Source organism: Chinchilla lanigera, unplaced genomic scaffold (genome assembly GCF_000276665.1).
Source record: "Chinchilla lanigera isolate Chin_1 unplaced genomic scaffold, ChiLan1.0 scaffold00086, whole genome shotgun sequence".
NCBI classification, from domain to species: domain Eukaryota; kingdom Metazoa; phylum Chordata; class Mammalia; order Rodentia; family Chinchillidae; genus Chinchilla; species Chinchilla lanigera.
The window spans coordinates 5,489,189-5,500,689 of record NW_004955487.1 but is presented as its reverse complement, the minus strand read 5'-3'; the positions used below and the strand labels follow the sequence as shown (position 1 = coordinate 5,500,689).

Sequence of the window (11,501 nt, the reverse complement as noted above, 5' to 3'; positions counted from 1 at the left end):
CTGGGCAGGGGCGAGGCCCACGCCATGGTTACAGCCCTTAGGTCCTGGGTGCAGCTTGGGCATCGGAGCCCACATTCCTGTCCTGGTCCCGTCTGAGACACCCGGCGCTGGGGGTGCAGACTGGGCCGGCCCAAGGTGAGGAGGGGCCCAGAGCAACCCACGCCCAGCCTCCCCTGCACCAGAAGTCTTCACACCCACTGTGCTGAGGCCCTTGGGATGGGTTTGACCCTGGGAGAGCCCTTGACCACGCCCAGCCATCACCGGAGCTGTTGGGCAGATGAAGCACTGAGCCAGAGGGACTCGGGCTTGTACCCAGGTGGGCTCTGCTTCGAGCTGTGGGGCGGGGCACAGGATCTGCCTCCAAAACCATTTTGATCTCAGCATTTGAGGGGCTGAGGCACCTCAGATCACTGCGAGCTTGAGGCCAGCCTGGGCTAGAGTGAGACCCTGTCTCAAAAAAATTTAAAAAGTCCTCACCCTCAATGTATTTAATACAGTTTTCAACAATGTATTGTGCATACATGAGAATAGAGTTAATCATCTTTACAGATGGAATATGGATGTACTGGAAGGAATTACTTCAAAATAATCTAGCTGGGCCGGGGATATAGCTCAGCGGCACAAGCACCTTCCTGGTAAGTGCGAAGTCCTGAGTTTGATTTCTGGTAAAAAAATAATAATAATCTAGGCTGGGACCTGGGATGTAGCTCAGTGGCACAGCGTCTGCCTGGCAAGCACAAGGTCCTGAGTTCAATTCCTGGTGCAAAAAAAAAAACTTTTGCAGGATGTAGTGGTGCACACCTGTAATCCCAGCACTCAGGAGGCTGAGGCAGGAGGATCATTGTGAGTTTGAGACCAACCTGGGCCATAAAGTGAGCTCAAGGCCAGGCTGAACTGCATAGTAAGACCCTGTCTCAAAAAGACAAAAAGGAGCAGGTGCGCGGGGAGGCACAGCTGGGTCGGGCTGGGCCGGGGGTGGTGGGAGCAGTGGGCCACATGTCTTACAGGGGCCTGGCTCCAGGCAATGACGCGGCCTGGTCACCTCTAGGACGTGTTCCTCATGAACCGGCGCCACAAGACCACCATCTTCATGGACACGAAGGAGTCGAGCACTGTGTTCATGCTGAAGGGCATCCTCAAGGGCATCCTCAAGTGGCCGCCCGATAAGCAGAGGCTGCACAAGGATGACCGGCTTCCAGATGATGGCAAAACGCTGGTGAGTGTGGCTTTACCAGCCAGACAGCAAGGCCACAGGCTCCAGCCACAGTGGGGCTGGCCTTCCGGGCAGATGATCCCTTTGAGGCCCTGCATATTGAGCCCTTCTCTAGCTCACCGGAACTTGCAGATGTGGTGAAGCCTCAGGACTCTGGAGGCAGCGCCAATGAACAAGCTGTGCAGTGAGGGCCCCGGCCCGCCCCAAGGCCCACTGCCCCAGTAAAAGAGATTTGGCTTTCAGAAAAAACAATAGTAGCCAAAGTGAGCAACAGTGTACTGCTTCCCTCTGTTCAGACAGAATCCAGAGCACTTGTTAAAATACTGATGCAAAGGAAAAAATAAACAGTAGTCAAAGAACATCACAGGAGCCTTCCCAGTGTACCATGTCCTACAGGGTTTGCTGGAAATGTTAAATTTCATAAACAGATCAAAGAGACCAGTGCCTCTGTTGTCCTGGCCAGTGACATATTGGCTTTGGGAGCCCCTGCTCTGGGCAACAGACCCCTCTGTTCACAGAACACTGCTGTGATGATAAAAATGTAAATAAGGAGCCGGGTGCTGGCGTAATCCCAGCACTGGGGTGGCTGAGGCAGGAGAATCATCACAAGTTCGAGGCCAGCCTGGGCTACATAGCGAGACCTTGTCTCAAAAGAAAACAAAAAACCGCAGATGTAGGAATAAAGTGAGTAGGTTGTATCAGTGTAAAAACAGCTGTTGTGATTCTGCACTGCACTTCTGCAAGTTGTCAGCACTGGAGAAAACTGGCTACAGGGTACTCGGGATCACTCGGTCTTATTTCTTACACCTGCTTGTGAGTCTACAATTATTCAGTTAAACACTGGTAAGGGTGTAATATTAAATGGAATAGGTTGACGGCAAAGTTTGGTGTGTAACATGAACAGTGCTATTTTAACACCCCACAATTTACACCTATTCTCTATGAGAGCAAAACAACAGCCCACTCTATGGCCAGGCAATTCCACTCCTGATGCACCCCCAGGAGGAAGAGGGGAGCACGGTCGCAGGAGAACGTGTGTGAGAAGGCTAATGGCAGCTGGGTCCCTAAAGCCGCAAGTAGGCGAGAGTCCCAGTCCATGTCGGCTGCAGGTTGACAAATTCATTCTGTCATGCGGTGGAGTCCCTCACACGACAATTAGAAAACACAAATTTGTGCCTTGCACAACATTGATGGCCTTGCTGACCCTGTGAAAAGTAAAAGCAGCAGACAGGGGATGTAAAACACTTCTGCCACTGCGCAGGACAGTGTGACAGCTCCTCAGACAAGTAGGGTGGAATTTCTGGGCTGGAGGTGTGGCTCGGTGGTAGCGCATTTGTCTAGCAGGTGCAAGGCCCTGGGTTCAATTCCTAAAGGAACACAAAAATGGCAGTGATCAAAATACATACCGAATGTTTAAATTTTTTAAAATTATTACGGTAAAAGACACACTGGCCCTCAAAATTCCCCTCAAAATGAATCCCCCTCAAAATGCTCCACCTCATTTTTAACACACTCATCCCACTGTCCTTGCCACTTTCTGCAGCAGCTCTGGAGTCCTCTTTCCTGAGGGTCTCTACCGGGGGATCATAAACACAGTGAGTGCTGCTGCTGAGTGCCATCCCACAGAAAGGCAGCTCATAAAGACGTGACACTGTGTCCTCATCCACCTCAGTCACTGGATCTGGCACCATGTGACTCCTCGTTCTTCCCAAAGTCACAATGACCATGAAGGGGAGACGTGTTGAATCCACGCAGGACATGCAGGCAGGCAGGACCGCATGGTTGAGTCTGGCACCGGCTCTGATCGATGCAGAAGCCGCCTTCCCTGGTGGGAGAGCTCAGTCTGCGCTGCCTGTGCTCATAAAGTCGACAGTTCCTTGGATCAGGTCCCCTCCCTACGGCTCTGGTTAAATGTGAATTCTTCCTTAGTAGTCCCACCAGAATTTGGCTCCACGTATGAATGTAGCGGCACAGATGCAGTCCCCAGCAGCCACCTTCACACCCCCAGTCCAAGGCGTGGCCACGCCTACGACCACCACTACCGCCATTATCACCCCGCATCCCAGCCCCGCCCAGTCCCGGAGGGCGGGAGCGTTGGCTGAGCTCAAGGCTTCGGAATTGGCTTTTATTGCTTTTCACCAGCTGTATTACTGTTAAAACCCTTGAAAGGCAGTATGGTGGCACACATCCGCAATCTCAGCACTAGGGAGACTGAGGCAGGAGGATTCCCAAGAGTTTGAGGCCAGCCTGAGCTACATAGTGAGTTCAAGATCAGTCTGGACTACATAGCAAGACCCTGTCTCAGAAACAAATTATTTTGAAACTAAAGCCCTTGCAAAGGACAATGGGCGGTGGGTGCCTGGTGGGGTCCCAAGCCCCTCTGCTCACTTTCCCTCCCTGCCTGGGCATGAGGGCTGATTCCAGGCGAAGCTCCTAGACCCTGACAGGCTGGGCCCCAGGTGGGGGCAGAGCTGCTTCCAGCCAGGGAGGGGCTGCGCAGGACCAGGTAACACTGCCGCAGGCAGGCACAGATAAGGCAAGGGAGGGAGGGAGGAGCCAGGGCTGAGGAGGAGCAATGAGAACAGGCTGGGCGTCAGCCCCGGAGGTATGTGCTGGGACGACTGGGGGCAGGAAGTGGGAGGGAAGTGAGGAAAGGGGAAGGAACAAAGGCAGAGACCACATTAGACAGAAAAGACCTGGGTGTGCTTGCACACACCTGGAATGTGTCGGAGGCTGAGGCAGGAGGATCTCAAATTCGAGCGCAGCCTGGACAACTTAGTGACTTAGCTAGACCCTGATTCAAAATGAAAAATAAAAAAGGGCTGGGAATGGAGCTCAGCATGAAGGTCGTGGGTTCGATCCTAGTACCATACAGAAAAGAAACAGGGCTGCTTTCCTGTGACGCTCCCAGAGATCCCCAGATGCGAGGCTGCTCGTGTCTTCACAACTGTGGGAGCTGGGCAGCCGCCGTCACTGCCCCCAAATTCTCAACCCTTTCTGGACCGGGCCACACTCCATTCTGCAGATGACCCAGCCAGTCTGGGGTGACCCCACCCCCGCTCCTGGGCTTGTGTTCTGGGAGGAGCAGGGGAGACTGAGGCAGGCGTTTTTCTCCTCCCGTCCTGGGGCGCCAGTGGCGGGGAGGAGGGTAGGGATGGACCGGCCTTCAGGTTGGAAAGGCAGAACTCGATTCTTCCTGCGATTTCATCACTGGGAAAATCTATTGGCCCCTGTAGCACCCTGCTCACCAGACTGAGGCACAGTCCAAAGGGCAGCAGTGTCTTCCTCCAGCACCCACAAAGCAAGGCCAAGCTGGGCAGGGTCACTCACCCCTCTGTCTAGGGTCCCCAGATGCCTCAAAACACCTGCCCCCAAGCCCCTTCTGCCGCTCACCAAATCACCCCTTTTCTTCATTTAATGCTGGTTCCCTTTTACGATCATATCAAGAGAGATTCTGACTGGGTGTGGCAGAGCACACCTATCATCCCAGTACTCTAGAAGGCTGAGGCAGGAGAATCTCATGGTTGAGCCCAGGCTGGGCAACTTACCTAGTGGGACCCTGGCAGTGGACAGTGCTTGACTGACACCTGCATCTCTTCCATAAGCCCCTCTTTCACAGTGGCAGAAGCATCACAAGCCAGCAAGAAGGGCTGGGCTAGGTTGGGTACGTCTGGGGGTGAAGCAGGCTGTGGAGACCCAGCCACAGGCCCAGCCCCGTGGCTTCCTCGCCCTCAGCCAGCACTTCCCTCTTTCCCTGCAGGGGAGGCTGCTGGGAGGCCCTGGAGGGGCTGCAGAGGCTGCCTGGGCCCAGGTGCCCCGCCTGTGTGTGCTCCAGGCGGAGGGGACCCAGGCGACCTCTTTCCCGCACCCCGGCCCGGCTGAGTAGGGAAGGGCACACTGCTGACGCTGCCTCGCTCTCCGCTGCTGGACGCAGCCTCCCCTATGCCCAGGCTCTTGGACCAGCAGAGCCTCCCTCTGGTGTCTGGTTTCTGATCAGGCGCTCTGGCGGCGCCGGATAAGGTGGCCCGCTCCTCCCCGCAGTGGGGCAGGGGGCTGGGGGTCACGGACAGGCTGGGGCTCAGGCTGTGTGTGGTGACGGCTCCCAGCGGAAGTCTCTGGTGGCCACGGGTGCCAAGCGTGCAAGGTAACCGGGCCAGATGCCTCCTTCACCGCCTCTGGCCCCTGCCCTCTCGCTGCCCTCACACCCACCCCCAACACCAGGGACTCCAACCGAAGCCCAGTCTAGCCCCCAGGCTGGCGCGGTCACTGCTGTCATCGGGAAGCCAGCTCCAGCAGGCACCTAACCAAGGGGCTCCTTCCTGGGAGGGTGATGCTTATTTCCAGGGGTGCAAGCCAGGCCCAAACCCTGACAGATATCTGTTCTGGGGCTCCAGTTGCCTGCTCAGCCTCAAAACCACATCCAGGATCCCGTGAAGAGGACGCAGGGGGCCTGGGAGGGGGCACCCGGCAGGGCAGGCAGTGTCTCAAGGGTCTGGCAGCATGGGAGTCTGGGGTGTCCTGGGTGCCCCTAAAAGCAGAAAGTCTGAGCTGACGCCACCAGCAGGCTGGGCTGGGCTCCTCCCGTGGTCCCACGCACTGGGTCGGAGAGTCCAGATGAGGGACTCCAGGCGGGGCCCTCTGTACACTCAGTGTCCAGGCCTCCCTGTCCCTCCAGAACAGAGACTGAACCGCACTCCCCTGGCCCCCAGGTCCGCGAAGGCCAATGTCCACAGCCAGCTCTGGGACTTCATGGGATCCCTGAGGCCCCACACCCCCCTGGTGGCTTCAGAACTGTATCCGCTGGGAGGTCCAGGAATGCAGGGGCCCCAGGGGACCAAGAAAGGGGACTTTGCATGTGACCACTTCCAAGAGCTTCAAAACCTCCCAGCACCCCATCTAGCCCACTACTTTTCCTTCTTGGGGTCCCCATCATCATTCACTGTCTCCACAGCAATAGTCACATCTGGCCAGATGTGGTGCTGCTGATAATCTCAGCACTCAGAAGGCTGAGGCAGGAGAAGAATCTCCTGAGAATGAGGCCGGCTTGGGCCAATCTGAGGCCAGTTACATACCGAGACCCTGTCTCCAAAAACCAAAGAGAGAGAGAGACCAAGTGACCAGCATCTAAAATGGTGCTGTTTGCTAAGTAGTAGATGAAATTAGCAGTGTTGTTGAGAACCTACTCTCTGCTGGGGGTCGGGATCCCTTGCCTGGAGGAGCCTGGGGTACGATCACACACGCTGGGTACTGAGGGAAGGTCGGACTGCAGGACAGCAGGTGGGTGCACGGTGGGAGGATGGAAGGAGAAAAGGAGGAGATGGATGACTGGGAAGAGAGGGAGGGAAGAGTAAACACAGAAGGGGCTAAGGTGGAACAGAGGCTGTGCGGGGGGTGCGGGGGGAGCACATCTTCTCAGCTGTTTGTGCAGGAGGTGGGGAAGAACAGGAGAGAGAACCCCAGAGTTGGTATGAAAATTTTATTTTGCTTTTTTGAGACAGGATCTCACTATGTATCTATTCCAGCCTGGCCTTGAACTCCAAGAGATCCTCCTGCCTCAACCTCCCGAGTACTAGGATCACAGACCTGTCCCACCACGCCCCACTTTTGGGGGTGAAGATTCTTTACACTGAAGACATCTGAGATTGAACAGATACTGAAAGAAGCCCTTTGGAGCTTCCTTCATCTGACCAGAGGCAGAAACTTCTGGGCATGAGACTGACATAAATCCTTTCTCTGTGAAGGGCCGGCTCTTCTCCCAGGAGGAGACTGAGAACAAAACCGCCACAAACCCCAGGGCCCTGGGGAGCCCCGCCAAGGAGAAGACAGACGACCCCTTGCTCCTGGGGAGGAAAAAGGAAAGAGATGCTCCACGCACTTGCTGGGGAGAGGAAGACCTGGCTCCCCAGAGCCCTTGAGAGAGGCCTGGGGGAGAAGTCGGGCTCCCCGCAGGCACAATGAAGGAAAGTGGGGACTCTCAGCCAAGGGTGGAACATTCCTAAGAGGACGCGGAGAACTGCGCAAACAGGGTGCTTGCTGCAGGCGGCAGGGGACAGACGCCCTGGGAATGGCACTCGCAGGAGGGGACCCCAACAGATGGGGGCTCTGATACAGGATCCGAGGCGCAGCCGGGCCACGCCGGCCGCGGGGGTGTTTCAGGTTATTCTCACTCCGCAGGGCCCGGCTCACCTCGGGCATCGCAGAGGTAACCCAGGCATTGAAGATTCGAGCCGCGGCCGGGGATGCAGCTCAGCGGCACAGCGCCTGCCTGGCAAGTGTGAGGTACTGAGTTTGATTCCTGATACCTAGAAAAGAAAATCAGAGCCGAGCTGGAACAGCGTCAGGAGCCGAGCAGAGACTGGGCTCACCGACTGCCTTGTCGCGGCTACCAGCTAGCTGTGCCCCTGAGCCCTGTGCCGCTGCCGCGGCTCCTCTCCAGGAAGCCTGTCCCCCACTGTCCCTCTCGCAGAACGGAACAGGACTGAGAGACGGAGGAGGGAGAGAGGGGCTGGGAGCGCGAGAGGAGAGAACTGGGACGCGCTAGGTGCGTGGACAGCCTCCCGAGGTGAGTGTGGTCATTGTGCACCACAAACATGGACGAAGAAAAATGTTTTAAATTTTAGAAAGAAATGAAGAAAAAGATGGGATTTTCCTAGCTTGAAATGTACTATATTAATTGACAATAAAAACTCATTGCCTAGGGGCTGGGGATTTAGCTCAGCGGCAAAGCACCTGCCTGGCAAGCGCAAGGTCGTGAGCTCGGTTCCCGGTACCGGAGAAAAACCAAAAAAAAAAAAAAAAACAAAAAACTCATTGCCTGGTCCACCCTTTCTAATGTCAGGAAAAATAATGATCCCTAGTTCTTACACATATGGATGAAGTCGTCCTTTTTTTTTATGGAGACAGGGTTTCCATAAATGGCTAAATTGCTCAGCCTGGGCTCCAGCTTGCAATCCTCCTGCCTCAGCTTCCCAAGTGCTGGGATTACAGGTGTGTGCCACCATGCCCTGCCTTTCTTCATACTTTGATCTAACCGCACTTTACTGAGCACTTGCTATGGGGCAGGTGCTGGGCCAGACCCGGCGAAACTGAGGCAAGTAAGGCAGTCAGGCTGGGAGTGGTGCTTGGACTTCCTGTAATCAAGGAAGGCAGAGAAAGAGGCCTGAGGGAGGGGAGGCAGTGGCCGGTGAGCTGGTGGGAGGGTGGAAGAGATGACGTGGACCAGAGTCCCTGGGGGCCATGATGGGCCCCTGACAGTGTCACTGTGGGCATCAGACAGCTCCAGGCAGCACGGCTTCTTCCTGTTCCCGAGGAATTTGTGTCAGGCTGATTTCGGCCCTAGCAGGGAGGTGGCCTGTCACTGCTGTGAGTGACACATTCACCCGTTCCCTGTGGGGTGAGGGGCCGCCTTTGTCTCCATCCCCAGCCCGGCAGGGGTAAATCTCTGGGGGAGCCTGCACGCGCAGGCCTGCCCGCCACCTCTCACACCCAGCTAGAGGTGACCACACTGGGCTGCTCCCAAGGCAGCCTCCGGGTGACAGGAACGTGCCAGGACCAGGGCATGGGCTGCACGTGCCCCGGCTGAGCCCAGGCCCCCCGGCCCCCCTCTGCCACGCGGTCAGGGCAGTTTCTCCAGCAGTAAAATGGGATCACGGTGCTGGCCTCCAGGGCCGTCTGGGGTTTAAAGGAGACTCAGTGACACGCGCAGGTGGCAGCCAGCAATCACGGCGTCGCTGCCCCGAGCCCCCAGGGACAGGAGGGCACAGGCCAGGTGCTGATGCGCTCTCAGCGTGCCGGGCCCCTGGGGGGCAGTGGCATGGGGTGGCGCAGCCCCGCGGCCAGAGGCTCTTGCCAGCCGCCGGCTGCCGCAGGGCCCTGGGCTCCGCTCCTGCTGTGGCTCTGAAGGCCCAGTCAATCCAGTGCAGTCATTTTAATCAATTACATGAAGTGTGAAATAAGCACCAGGCTCTGCGCAGGAAATGGGCCCATCCCTCCAGCTCTATCGGAAAGTCATTAAGACGGAATGATGCGCGCCCCGCAGCGCCCGCGGGGAGGCTGGTGCTATAGAAGCCTCTGTCCTGCCATCTGCCCCGTGGCCACCAAACTCAAGGACCCAAGCACTTTCAGGCCCCCCCCCCAGGTCACCCAGAGAACCTCCCGCTGCCTAGCCAGACTGGGCTCCCAGCACCTCCACACTGTCCAAGCCCAGATCTTCCCCCTCCCCACCCCCACCCGACCTGCTGGGTCACACGCTGAGTGGAACAGCAGTGCACCTTGCACCTCCCCAAGCCCAGGCCGCCCCAGCAAGCCCAATTCACCCACTGGGCACCAGCGTTGCCGGCTGCCTCATCCAGGGCTGGTATATTCACCACAGGGAGTAGGCACATCCCTACCGCACCCGGTCCTCTCCAGTTCCTCTCCCCTCCCTGTCCTGAAATCCCCTTCCCATGCTTCATGGTCCATCTCCCTCTTTTCTAGCAGCTAGCTTTTATCTTGCTCTTTATTTAGACTTTGGATTCCTCACATAAAGGAAACCATGCAACATTGTAGCTCGTGAGTCCCATTTATTTCACTTAACATTATGGTCTCAAGGTGCATCTGTTTTCCTACACGACTCATTTATGCTTCTTTTTGGCAGAGTAATACTCCAGTAATACTTTCTTTATCTGTTCATCTGTTCATGGGGATACAGGCTGCTTCCAAGATGCAGCTATTATGGGTTGTTCTGCTATAAGCATGGGTGGGCAGGATCACTGAGGTCTGGTGTCTTTAACTCTTTGGGGAAGATACCTAGAAAGGGAAGAGCGGAGCACATGGAATTTCCAGTTTCAGGTTTCTGAGGCATCTCCGCACTGGCTGAAGTGTGGCTGTACCAGTTTATGTTCCCACCATTGATGCAGAAGGACTCTGCCTTTCAACCACGGCCTCGCCAGCGTCGGCTGTTATTTGATTTTGAGCATGTTCTGTACAGAGCTTGCTGACTGCCGTTACTTCCTGCCGGCGTGATGATCCTCGTCACCTCGTGTCCCAAATGGGTGGCTGCAATCTCGGCAGCAGCTGGGCCTGGGCCGGTTAACCATGGCCTCTGTGTATGCCCACCCCCTTCGCTTCGCTCTGGCTTCTTCCTGTGCCAGAGGCCAGTCCCGGGAGGCTCACAGGGCCACCCAACCCCTCCGCCACAGGAGACATTAGGGAAACGCCAGCACCCAGGATTCAGTGCCACGGGAGCCCTGAGTGCCCCACCAGTGCCAAGTTAAAGCAGCTGAGCTTTGCAAGGGCCCCCTGTGCATGGGCAGAGCTCGAGACCTACACAGGTTGCTGCTGGGCACCGACAGAGTGGTGGCAGCCTGTCCGGGAGTGCCTGGCTCAAACAGCCCGGCAGTGTCACAGCCCACAGAGCAGGGAACAGAGGAGTGGCTGGGCCGTGCCAACAAGCAGGGTGCCTGATGCGGGCTCCCTGGCCACACTCACATCTGCCCCACCCTGTGTCCTAAGGAGCCCCAAGGCTCCATCTCTTCTATCCAGGATGGCGCCCAAACTATTTAACCACTGGGGTGGCTCCAGCATGGACGAATCAGATGCCAGCATTTGATACCTGGCCATGGCATCTCTGTGCCCATGATTCCACCAATATCACCTGCCAACTCACCTAGGATTCCCAGTGGGACCCTGAGCCACCAAATCTAGTGACAAGGATGGTGATGGTGATGCCAGAATGCCCTGCGCACTTCCCGCCAGCCCGTGCTGTGAGCATCCTGAGTTTAATCCTCCTGATACAACAAGGAAGTGGTATGATCACCAAGACTACCCACAAATACAACCACTAAGGAACGCAGTGACTAGGGGCTGGGGATTTAGCTCAGCGGCACAGCGCCTGCCTGCCTGGCAAGCACAAGGTCATGAGTTCGATTCCTGGTACTAGAAAAAAAACAAAAACAAAAACAAAAAGAACACAGTGACTGCCATGGGCCTGGTGTCCCAGACTCTGGTGCCCCATGCTACAGCTCTGTTCCAACAATACTGCTTCCCTTTAAAATAAATAAAAAATGAGCCAGGCATGGTAGCGCATGACTATAACGCCAGGGTCAGGAGGCTGGGCAGGAGGATCATGGGAGTTTGAGGTCATAGTGAATTGAAGGCCAGTCTGAAATGCATAGTGAAACTGTCTTAAAAAGCAAAAAAAAAAAAAAAAAAAAAAAAGACTGAGAGACTTTGGTGTGTTTAGCAACAGGCTGTTTTCTTGTTCCCCTATAGTCATAATATCATTTATGATCCTAAAACATGGAAGGAT

The 11,501-nt window shown here is 55.9% G+C and overlaps 1 pseudogene; it reads left to right on the top strand.

The window, feature by feature from the left end:
- The first annotated feature begins 556 nt into the window (after positions 1-556).
- LOC102018835 lies at positions 557-1,401 on the top strand (annotated as a pseudogene).
- The last annotated feature ends 10,100 nt before the right edge of the window (positions 1,402-11,501 follow it).